The 12,365-nt window shown below is 34.4% G+C and overlaps 1 long non-coding RNA gene across 2 annotated transcripts; it reads left to right on the top strand.

The window, feature by feature from the left end:
- Positions 1-929: 929 nt before the first annotated feature.
- LOC138126458 (uncharacterized) lies at positions 930-8,817 on the top strand. 2 transcript variants are annotated; one of them, XR_011157830.1, is made up of 3 exons: positions 930-1,012; positions 7,980-8,257; positions 8,475-8,817. It is a non-coding gene; the product is annotated as an uncharacterized lncRNA (long non-coding RNA). The 2 variants fall into 2 exon arrangements; XR_011157831.1 differs by lacking the exon at positions 930-1,012 and adding an exon at positions 1,014-1,141.
- Positions 8,818-12,365: the final 3,548 nt, after the last annotated feature.

Consider the following 12,365-nt stretch of genomic DNA (forward strand, 5'->3'; position numbering starts at 1 on the left):
ATTGTATTGTTGCTATAAATAATTTGCTAGGAGGTGTTTGTTGCGAAAGGAAAAGGGAAAGAAATTCAATTACATTTTTGCGTTGTTTACGATTATTACATTATTCATAACCTTTCTGTGGGGTTGAACAAACCACCATCCAAATAAATGAATCCGCAGGCTTAGATAGACCTCCCACTCGTCACATGTAAAATGAACCCGGCGCATCCACCATTTTTAGACGTGAAGCAATATGCGACCAAGTGTTATTCTCGGACATAATTAATGCGATTTTAGAATTTGTGAGCGGCTCATTAATAATGTGTAACCGCTTGAAAAATTAATGAAGCCGTATCCCGGCGCATCCACCATTCATGGAAAATTTAATTGAAGGGAATATTTCCGGCTTGCCAGTTTTCCTTTAGGAAACTTGTAGGTCGAATGAATTTTGTGGGCTAGAATCGGTCGCTGCGATAATATAAATCAATTGCGCAAAAGTGTGCTTGACAATTTCCCGACATATCGTGCGGTTGCAGATCCAGATGCATCCGAAAGCACAATTATCCCCACTTTTCCAATATGTGGGTGTGATTTCTGTGAAAATTGGACTCGTTATCTGAGAGTACTCCTCAAGGGTGAAAAATAGGCGGGATATGATTAGAGACGGCACGTTTTGTGTCAATCTGCGTTAGCAAAATGGCCCAGGGATTAGATTTTATAAGGTCAAAAGTGAAAAGTTCAGATCCTGGGCACGATCGACTCGGCTGAGCGTGAGCTATCGAGTTGTCCGGTAATTTAGCAATCCTGAGATGGTAAAGAGAAAAATTTTGCGCGTAATAATTTCAGTGTCGTAATTATTTTTAACCGTGGTGTGATTAATTGGCGGAGAACACGAACGCTTTAAAATTTAAATTCAGATGGTCTATAAATAGACTGTTTTTCCAATGGGATTTTCGTAGATGAGATTCAGTTGCAAGTTGCAGATTTGACTGAATCTCTCGATGGTGCTTGTCATTCGGGGCTGTAATTAGTGGTAAATATTTGATGCTCGGTTTATACAAAATGGCGTTCCTTCGTTAAATCGCTGTGTAACGTTTTCAATGTGAATCAATTTTGCTGGTTTTGCAGGGATTCGAAATGACCCAATTTGGTTCTTTGAAAGGTAACATCACGAACTAGGAAATTTCGGAAAATTATCTAAATTTACATCTAGACTGAATCTAGCCGATTCGCCCGCAAATATTGATATAAGAGTTAAGATAAAGGATAAAGTCCGGGCAGGATCAATACTCGCCATCCTTTAGCCAACTTCTACTTTAATTACATTGTGATAATAATCGACAAAACGCCCTCACAGTCGCCGCCTTTGAAAATTGATGTCCTCCTGCTAATAATCCTATTTAATTAAAACCACACGTAATGTGTTTGTTTTTTCCTTGTTAATCACACGCTTTGTGTAGTTTTTCCTTAATTTCGCCCGTTTAACAAGAAGTGCTGACGCACTCCATTAACTTAATGAAACCATTTTTATGCGCCATCAGGGCAAACTGAACTAACTAATAATTAAGGAGGAGAGCTACCGGATCTACTTTTTGAAACCACCTAATGGAGGTAATGCAGTTTCGTGTTCAAACATACAAGTAACTCATTTCTTTAGAATAAACTGTTTAGGTAAATCTCTGTCTTTATTTTAATTGTACACCTAATTCGCATATTTTGTGAAATGATCTGAAAAGAGAGCGAGAGCGGTTCATTAAAAGGGGCCTCGCGGGTAGGACGTGTACGTTTAAAATTTTTATTAAAACATGTTTCAGCCCTCGGCATCTTGTTTCCTTAATTTACTTTTCTTTAAATATCAGCGATATTTTCGTAAAGAGAGGGTAAATAATTTTTACGGGATGTTATTAAAGATGGTCGAGGCAGGTGCATGCTATTCTATTTTCCTGCGTCGGCTACCATGCAAAAATGCGAATAAATAGAAATGTTTTAAAATAACTCAGCAAGTGTGATTGCACGCCTGTCGACATCGACCACCGCTGACAACGTGGATAAGGTTAATGAGGTGAGACTGGAGAAGGAGAGGGTTATTATTAGTTCTGTGACCGTAGACTTTTATTCAATAAAAATGAAAGGATAACGCGCAGAACGGTTGGAACGACTTAAACTTGAAATCCACTCAACAGAATAGAAAAACCACATACGACTTGCTACTTTTTGTAGTGAAGATAGCGAGAAAAGCAGACAAACTTGGTATTTTATGTCGCTACTATTAATTATAATACAGGTTGGTGCATGCACGACGGAGTTAATGGAGGCATGTGAGGTCAAAACAAGATCCTAGCGTGTGTATGTTAAGGGGAAAGTCCTTCGGGAAAAAGGTTTGCTAAATATAGCCGTCCATCCTTTACTTTGTGAGTTCATGTTTTTCACTTAATGCGATTGTGCTATAAGGAGATTGCATTTTTTTCCACGTAAAAGCACATGCAAGAAGTTGGAACCAACAGAAATTAAAATAAATTTTAACGATTGTATTTCGTTTAACAATGTGTACAGTAACTTTATTCAATTGATGCGTTGTTGCAGTAATGTCCTGAATGTAATAAAACTTGTAATAATTTTATCGTAATAACACACTTTCAGTTTTCAAAATTAAAAAAATGAATCACGGAACAAACATCTCCATTTAAATTGGTCGCTAAGTTCCGTGTACGAGGGTGGATCGTTATTTAGTACGCCGCACGCACAAGTCGTTGAGTGATGATTAACGAATGGACATTTGTCAGTGAAATCTGTGAAATTGGGTTAGTTCCTTTTTTAATTAGTCGCTAAAGTTTGTCCTGTTTAGGAAAGAATAAAATGCTTACTATTAACTATGTATACAGTGCTTTTTTTTTAACTGTTGCCATAGGGAATTTCATGGTAAAACTTGTACCCCCTGTTAACTTTTGTTCTGATGAAAATATTCAAACCATTTTTGGAACAAAGTTGGAAGATTTTTTAAACTATCGGATAGATTACAATTCAATATCCTAAACTGTCGAAAAAGTTGTGAAAAAATATTTCAAGCGCGCCGGAATAATAGTACGTCGAGCGGCCGCCAGAATAGCGTCCCTATCGGCTCAACTAGCACCTGAGACCTGACCATCTCCACTTTTGACTTTTGTCACTTTCATTTAAAAAATAAATAGCGAGATCTCCTCGAGGTTATGATTAAAATAAATAATAAATTAAAATATAAAACCTAATTTTTGTTCCCATATCGCCTACTACGTTTTTTGTCAAATTATTTACGTTCATTAATTTCAACTTTGAAGAGTAAAATTAGTAAAATAAAACTGTTTGTCGTTCGTTGTTCAAACAGTATGCATTACATAGTCGTATTAATGATTTATTACAAAAATAAAGATTTGCACCAAATCTGCAGTGGATGATAAGTTAACAGAGGGTATAATTTTTACCATGCAATTCCCTACGGCAACAGTTAAAAAAAAACGCATAAGAGGTCAACCAGAAACTGTGGATGAATTAAGGGCAAGAATAACACGCGGAGAAATTTTCAAGATCGCTTGGGACATTGTCTAGCAGTCGAAGGAACACACTGAACATTTCCTTTAATAATTTCTGTTAATTTGTTGAGTTATTTGTGCGTTAACGTTTTGTTTTTTTTTAATTAATAAATGTTTACATGTTCTGCCTTCCAAAAGCTAATTTAATCATAGCCTCCAGGAGATCTCGCTATTTTTTAAATGAAAGTGACAAAAGTCAAAAGTGGAGATGGTAAGGTGCTGGTTGAGCCGACAGGGACGCTATTCTGGCGACCGCTCGACCTACTATCATTCCGGCGCGCTAGAAAATATTTTTTTCACAACTTTTTCGACAGTTTAGGATATTGAATTGTATTCTGTCCGATAGTTTAAAAAATCTTCAAACTTTGTTCCAAAAATGGTTTGAATATTTTCATCAGAACAAAAGTTAACAGGGGGTATAAGTTTTACCATGCAATTCCCTATGGCAACAGTTAAAAAAAATGCACTGTATGCATTAGGCTATGACGTTATGAGTAATGTACAGGGTCATTATAAATGATTGTCCCATCGCAGTAGGGGTTGGTGACGTAGTTGAATGTGCGAGGCTGCGGCACATCCAAAATTCGTGTGGGTTTTCAACGCCAACTGCGATGGGACAATCATTTGTAATAACCCTGTAGATATTTAAAAGATTTTAAACTTAGAACTTAGCTGATCACTAATACAAATTTTTTGAAACATTTGTTACGGTGTATGAAATTTAAATAGACCAGTATGACCTTGAGTCAAAATGCTCAAGTGAAGTTCATCACCTCCTCAAAAATTTTGTATAATGTTGCAACCACCTCACTAGAAAACGTTTGATGAATGTTTTTTGGGATTTTATGGAGCACTTTTGATTGACAATTTACCGTGTAGACAGAGTAAGAAACGGTGAAACTGAGATGTTCCGATTCACAGACACTGACTTTTAATGGCTGCTATCCATAATGTAGGTTTTAATATCGGAGAAACTGACTCATGGACCAGATCTAGTCCTCAGCGACTGTAGTTTTAAGGTAGGAAAAAGAATGCTTCGAGGCATAAACAAACGATTTTTTTCCAAGGATAGTTCAAGATATGTTGAAAATTAAAATTATCTTAGACTTAAGACTTTAGCATCCATTTCGGGGAAAAAAAAATATGAACCATCCTCGTATGTGTCATTTAGATGTGGGATTGGGACATTCATCTCTATTTTGTTATATTGCTGTGAAAATAATATTGCAGTAATTAGTGATTTAGATAAAATGTAGTATAAAATTAAAATGTAAATATTTTTCAATGTTGATTGACTGTTATACTGTTAATTGTCATATTGTAATTGAATTTTTATATGTAACCAAAAAAAAAAAACTCTTCAGTCAACTTTGATGTGTTTAATCATGTGTCGTATCCTTTCAATTCTTTCACAATTTCTTAAAAAAGAAACTCTTATAGAGGGAACTCTCCTAATGTGAATTTTTTTTCTACATGTCTCAAAAACTAGTGAAGTTAGGTTTTTGTTTATTTATAAAGGTAAAAATAAGCTAAAGATAACAACAACAGCATTTGTGACTCGCTCTAATTTTCTGTAAAGGTATTTTGAAAGAATTCCCTCTTTATAGCTTGTTATTGAGAAAAAAATTAAATTTAAATTTAAATAAATCTCCAGACAACCTACTCGCGTAGTTTATGATAAACATAAAGAAAATTTCCAAGAATTCATAACACTTTAAAAAATGTAATACATAATTGTGGCTTCTATACGTCGACATTTTTCTTAGAAATATTAAAAGTAAATTGCTTTAGTAAAAAATTTCAACAAAACATTTTGTTATATGTAATATATTTTTTATTTTCATATATATTTTCAGTAAATATTCTCTAATAGGTATAACTTGATAAGTACTCGTAAGTTATAACCATTAAATTTAAAATTGTTTACTTTCGGATTAATTAAAGCAAACAATTTAAGAACAAAATATATTTTGTAATAAGCATAAAGGTTATTTATTATCAAACAACAAAAATTGAAATATATTTACTGAATTTCTCAGAGACATCACATGCAACAGAAGTTTGTATTGTGTCTTATTTTATATTATATTGTTCATCTAAAGAATCATTTTCAATAAAAAAAAATTAAAGTAATCGTACAGAAGATGAAAATCGGGAGATGAAATAATAGATATACAGTGTGACTTTGAAAGTTGTGCAGATATTTCAACCTGAGGTAGAATGTGTTAAAAGAAGACAAAATAACCCAACATGCCTAATTCAAATTAATTATAATGGTTTATAAGAGAATCAAAGAAATCAGTTTGTTTGGGAACCCCTGAAAAATTTCAAATTTGACGGGCAGTTTTGATGTATGACCAACCAAAAAAAGCAAAGTTTTTATGTCATTTGAGGTTATGCTTGATTTTTATTGTTTAGGTTTTTGAATTGCATCATGAATTTTTGATAAAATTTGTAAAGTGTCTGAAACTTATTCAAGTAATTATACAGTTTAGGTCGACAAATCTGACGCATGCGCAAATGATTGAATGTCGCGCGGATTTTGCTAGCGATGTTACCAGATTGTTTAACAACAATTTATTTTAAATATTTAAAGTACCTAAAAACAGACAATGCTTCATGCTGGACCCGTATATATTGAAACCAGTTTTAGATTCACAGTTTCGGAATTTCGGAGTTTCATTTGCGCATGCGTCAGATTTGTCGACCTAAACTGTATAATTACCCTTATTCAGAAAACAACAAAGGTTTAAACAACAAAATAGAAAGACTAATAATTGTGAGTAAAAACATGAAATGAAACATCAAAGAAGTTGCTCAAATGCTTGTCATCGTTTGCAACGCAAGCTTCAGTAGAACGTGTCCAAGAAAACCGATCTCGATTCAGAATAATTCTGCTTTGACGAATTTCCTGTGTGGCATTTTGAATTCATATCTGAAGTTCCTCAATGGTATTAACTGGACTGGCATACACAAGTTGCTTCAGATTTCCCCATACGGACCTCGCAGGCCACAAAACTGGACCATCAAGACCTAACGATTTGCCCTAACCTGCCAAGTATAATGAGGCGGTGCAGCATCGTGAAGGTACCACATTTCTTGTCGAATTACTAGAGGTAACCGTCTCCATTCAAACGGTGAGATAATACATAGGGACCTACGAAAGGATTTTCAACAATCCCAACACATACGAAAATGACTGCTGGAAGTGACGCTCTTGGATTTCGTGAGGAATGTCTTCTTCTGTAACTAAAATGCGATCTTGTTGGCGGCCAAAATCACGTTTATTCATTTCCAAATATTCAAAATCGCGAAGATGCTGCCCAACGTTTACAATGGTTCGTGCACTGGGACCATTGATGAAACGTTGTGCTAGTTCTGAATGTCCACGGGCTTCGCCATAGATCTAAACCATATAGATTTTCTTCGTGTTGGTGAAAGCCATTTGTGATTTAAATTGAAGTTCTTCTCAAAGTGACTTAATTTTGAATTGTACTATGATTTTTTATTTATTTTTTTTAATAACATTGAGTGGCCCCCAAACTTTTTTTGAAAAAATGTAAATTTTAAATATCAACATTTGTCTAGGACATTATCGACTCCATACTCAATCGTTACCTTCTGTGGGGTTCTATCACAGATTAAAATATCTGCACAACTTTCAAAATTACCTGTATGTATGTATTAAAACTAGCAATTTCTATTAGTAATACCTTAAATTGGCTCAGTTTAACATTAAGTAAATTGAAAATAAAAATGTAGAAAACTAAGAAAACAAATAAATTATGAACTTTGTTCTGGTACTTTAAATAATTTTTGAATCGCGACGATTCCCCTAATAAAATCACTGTGCCAAGTCTCGCTTCAAATACTTATTTCATTCAAGAATTTCCATTTTTATCACCCTTGTTTTAAATTTTATTTCGTTCATGTATAAATTATTATTAAACCTTAATAAAAAATCCCATGACAGATCGTGAGAGCGACAAGGAAATACTTTATTTATTTGAACAAATTGTCATGTGCTACCGTTTCACACAACTAAAGTCTAGTGCAAAAAATAAATTAACGAGCCGTATCGCTGTACAATATGAATCAGACGTAAGATAAATGGAAGAATATTAGGTAAATAAACTAAATCATGTTGTTTGAACAGAAATAGTATCGCACCAAGGATATAATGTCATAATAATAACATCTAGGCCACGTTAATCCATGAATTTTTTATTATCCACATTACCCACGTTCTGAATAATTTGTGTGAAACGTTATTACTTTTTCAGTGGCACACATATGGTGAAAAGTATAGGCTGCGGTGGCGACCCTTGCGGATTCACGCGAATCTCCTAAATTAGGGATGAGCTCTCCATTGTCGACTAAGAGCTTTATCTTAATTGGTGTTTTTTTCGTAATAAAATAATCCACTTGTTCCAGTAGTCGGCCTGGGCCGGGCTAGCAGCTAGGCCCGGCGCGTGGGCGTTTGTGCCCGATCGGCGATGCAGGTGCAATGGGACGTGTCTAACCGTCAGGAAGCTATGCGAAGTATGACCTGTTATCCTGCAGGAGGATGCACTGGAGCACGAACTACCTTGACGTCACCATCGGGCGTTGAAATGTCAGAGTTCGTCCTGTAGCGCGTCTAGCAATCGATATAGCGCCAACACAACACCCCGGGCCCTCGTGCCAGCTTCGTTCAGCCACCACCACCGTCAGTAAGGTTCCAGAAATTCCCTCTTTTAAAACATGCAGCCACCCACCAGCCTATCATCTTCTTTTCGTTAATTACTCTCCGGTCTCACGTAAAACCACCTCTCGGCTTTCCCTGTTTGTCTCTTCACTCTCCGACGAATTCCCGAGAACACTTCAATAATCTCCCGCCTCAATTACCAGCCGGTCTGCATGAACATTGTGTTTAATTAAATGTTGCAGAGGCAGTTCGATGATACTGATGGCCCTTAGTGGTGCAACCGGCCGAGCATTTTATCGAAACTGGAACGTCGACCATTCGAAAAACCCACCAGATACAATAACACGCCGTTAACAGAATGGCTACCACCATGTCTGGGCTTCAGTTGAAAAGGCGAGTAATCAGGACGGACCGGTCATCCTGAAGGCTTGGATTTTATGAAAGGACATACCACCCCGATATACCACATAAAAGAAATTAATTATATCTCTATTTCTTGTTGATTTTTTACTCGCCCCTCGCTTTATTAAACACATCTAGCAACCCAGTTGTTAAGAACCTATTACATAGTCATAAACAGCCAAAGCGATATTAGTTTTATTATGCTCCGTAATTTCCAACATGGTGCCGTCTTGTCATAATCGTTTAAAGTCTCTCTATGGTTATGGTACTGTTCTAGAACAGGTTGAATCAACAGTAGATACTCTATTATTGTTATCGACAAATTTACTCGACATACAATTGAATCTTATTTACACATCTACTTTCTTATTAGATAAGCTTGGGAGGTTGATTAAAATTCATTAAAATCCCACGTAAATTAGCTTTCATTAGTTGCTGTACACACCAATAAATAAGAGTGTAATTAATGGTTTCTGAACTTCGGACATGCAATTTTGATTTCATTCGCATTTTGTAGTTGTTTGAGAAAAATGAAATTTAAATATTACATGAAATTTTAATAACGTAATAATATCAGGTCGAAGGCAAGGAGTCTAAATTGACACGCAAACAACCTTTTAACACGCTACTGTTTGAATTTCTACAGTTGCATTTTTACTGGAAATGTGCGTTTTTCTTTAAGATGTTAAAAAACATTTATCAATATGTATAATGTGTTGCATAATTTTTATTTCAAAAATATTAAAATAGACCTTGGTGAATTCACGTGGTACAGTTAGAAAACACTATTTATGGGTCAAATTTTGATAAGTAGGTTGGCAAAATTAATAATCCGGAAGAATATTCTCGCATGAAGATATAAGCACCGTTGAGTACAGCGTAATCGTACAGCACACACCACAAGCAATGAACTTTGTTCGTAATCAGACAACCCAATATGCCGTCCGTTGAGCTCCTGACGAGGCCATCAAAATGGCGCCTGCGGTACTCCCCCCGACCGAGTGTTTCGAGGGCTGTTGATCTTGTGTAAATTATCAACAAATTAATCTTAATTGTTGGATGCGGTTTAATTTCCCGATGTGGTAATGTCTGCAAGAGCAGAAATTCCTCCATCACTAATTCATAAAATAATATATCTGCACAATGACTGCAGCAAACAAACATCCCTGGTTTTGTTTACAGCTGTGAGGAATAGGCCAAGTTTGCCCGAATGTGTAAAGTGTTACGTTGTATTTTATGCTGCAAATATGACACGGTTTAAATTACGACGGTAAAATAACCCAAGGGCGCTCATGCGAGCAAATATAATTTTATTTATGCATCGCCTTTGTGTAATTGTTACCGAATTAGCAAGGTGAGAAATGAGTTGATTCGGGTACGCGCCCGCATTTTTACTTTTGCTAAAATGAAAAACCAGTTTATTTGAGGTTACATCGATTCAAAGCTAGCGGAAATAACGCAGTTTATGAATAGTCGTGTTATGACAATCAAACCGATCGTAATAGAACGATATGCACGTGTAATTTTCTTAATAACACTGGAACAAATATATAAATACGACTATCGATCAGTCTACATCACGTGTAGATTTTAAGTTTACAAGCTAGAATAGGTTACACACTTTTGTAAAGAAATAAATCATTATGAACATTATTGATGAAAAAAAAACACAATAAATCAATTAAAGTATCATGGAAGTTGGACAACACAATCTTATCGTAGATTTCGTTTGACTGTAATTCCATCCCGACCCTGGACAACTGTTTTGTTCTGGATTAAGGGTCCAATCTATCAACGCAACAACAACACAATGTCCGATCATTAAAAATACATTTTTAGAAAAGAGAATAGGTTCAAAAGAGTGGAATAAAAATATTTAAATCATTCTGATTGCAAACGCTTTGAAATCGTCTAAAATTTATTTTGTAACGAATAACTCAAAAATATTCAAAAATAAAATTAAAAAAGTAAATAATTTAACATTAATAACTTTTTTATTTACTTATTGGGTTGGTAGCACCTTCCGCGCTAATTTCTAGATTATTAAAATTTAAAGCGTGGGTGGCGTCTTCCACGATCACATATTGAACAAATTCTACCTCTTCACTTGAAAAACAACAATAATTATTTTCAGGGCCCTGTTATTACTCTTACCTTTTTTGATTGTATTCTTAACTGATAGAATACGTGTTTATTGGGTTTGCTGAATTAATGTTACAATTGCAAATGTGACGAAACGTCGATTTTCTTTAAAGTGAATTGACGTTTCCGTCTGTCTACGTCATTAAATATCAACCTTACAATGCAAGTCAATCCTAGTTTCTGCCGCAAAGTAAAAAACACCGCGTGCGGGAAATCGTTTTTCCCCCACTCCAAGGACAACTGGAAAATACGAAGCAGTACTCTAACTATTTTGTTGTTAGCATTTGTTGTTACCAATAGGTATACCTAATCAATACATACAATAGTTATATTTCACCACAAATTGATTAAAAAAGATAATGTACTAATGAAAAACCTGTGGAATTGTTTTTACTGTTTCGATTTTTTTATGAATGAATGTGGGAAGCTATTATTAGCTATATTTTCCGTAAACATTGTCTAAATCTTGATCTGCACTAATTACGGAAGCCATAAGTATATTTCCTTTCACTACTACATTTCTTTCATCCGGAATATTTTCCAGGGGCTATTCTTTCATAATATTATATAATAGTAAGTGTTACAGCACACGTTCAGTTAAACATTTTCATATATTCCGTAAACCACCAGATTTGGATTATTTGTAATTTTTAATAATATTCAACCAATTGCAACAGTATACTTACTAACAACAGATCATAAACATTTTTTATGAGCGTTAAATTTTGAAATGATAGAATTTTTTAAATGAATCCTTCCACCACGACCAATCTTCAATTTTTTGTTTTTTAGTTTATGGTAAGTTATTATCAACATTAATTTAAAAAATATAAATAATAATAAAAAACGTAGTATATTTTTTTGTGGTTTGTAAATACATACATATTTACTTCTTCGTAACAAGATTTTTAAAATTGAAACAGATTTTTTTCTTATTCGAATATACAAAAACATATCATTATGATCACGAAGTCTGTGTAAAAAATACTTTGAAGAAGCAACACACTAAGAGATAAATCTTTTGAAAAGTAAGCATTACATTTTTATTCTTTATTCTTTACTTTATTATTTATTTCATTGTTAGAGTTTTAAAGTGATGACTGATGAGATTACGCATTTCTTTGGAATTATTTTAAAAGTTACTCAAACTTCTTTAATTTAGACTAAAAGTAATTAACAAAACTTTATAATCTTATGCTGACTATCTGGAATTAACTTCCAAACGAAGCTAAATAGAAAATAAAATGTAAATTGAATGAACTAGCATTATTTGATTTAAATTGGCTTGATTAAAGTAGTTGCGGTTAATTTGCTTCAACTAAATAAGGTTAAATTCAGTTAAGTTAATCCTGAAACTAACCCAGAGAGATCTTTGTTAAAGGAAAAGCATAATAAGGTAATAATTAACGACGAATATCGATCGATGGAATAGAGAGTTGCGAGATATTTTCTCTCAATTTTACAACCTGCAAACTAGTCGTTTGGTAATAAATTCGTGTATCTGATCGAAATAGTGGTGGATCAGCTGTACATATATTGATGATTCTCACGCCAACAGCAGAAATTGAATTGCTGACAAATTTCTATGA

Source organism: Tenebrio molitor, chromosome 3, assembly GCF_963966145.1.
Source record: "Tenebrio molitor chromosome 3, icTenMoli1.1, whole genome shotgun sequence".
NCBI lineage: Eukaryota > Metazoa > Arthropoda > Insecta > Coleoptera > Tenebrionidae > Tenebrio > Tenebrio molitor.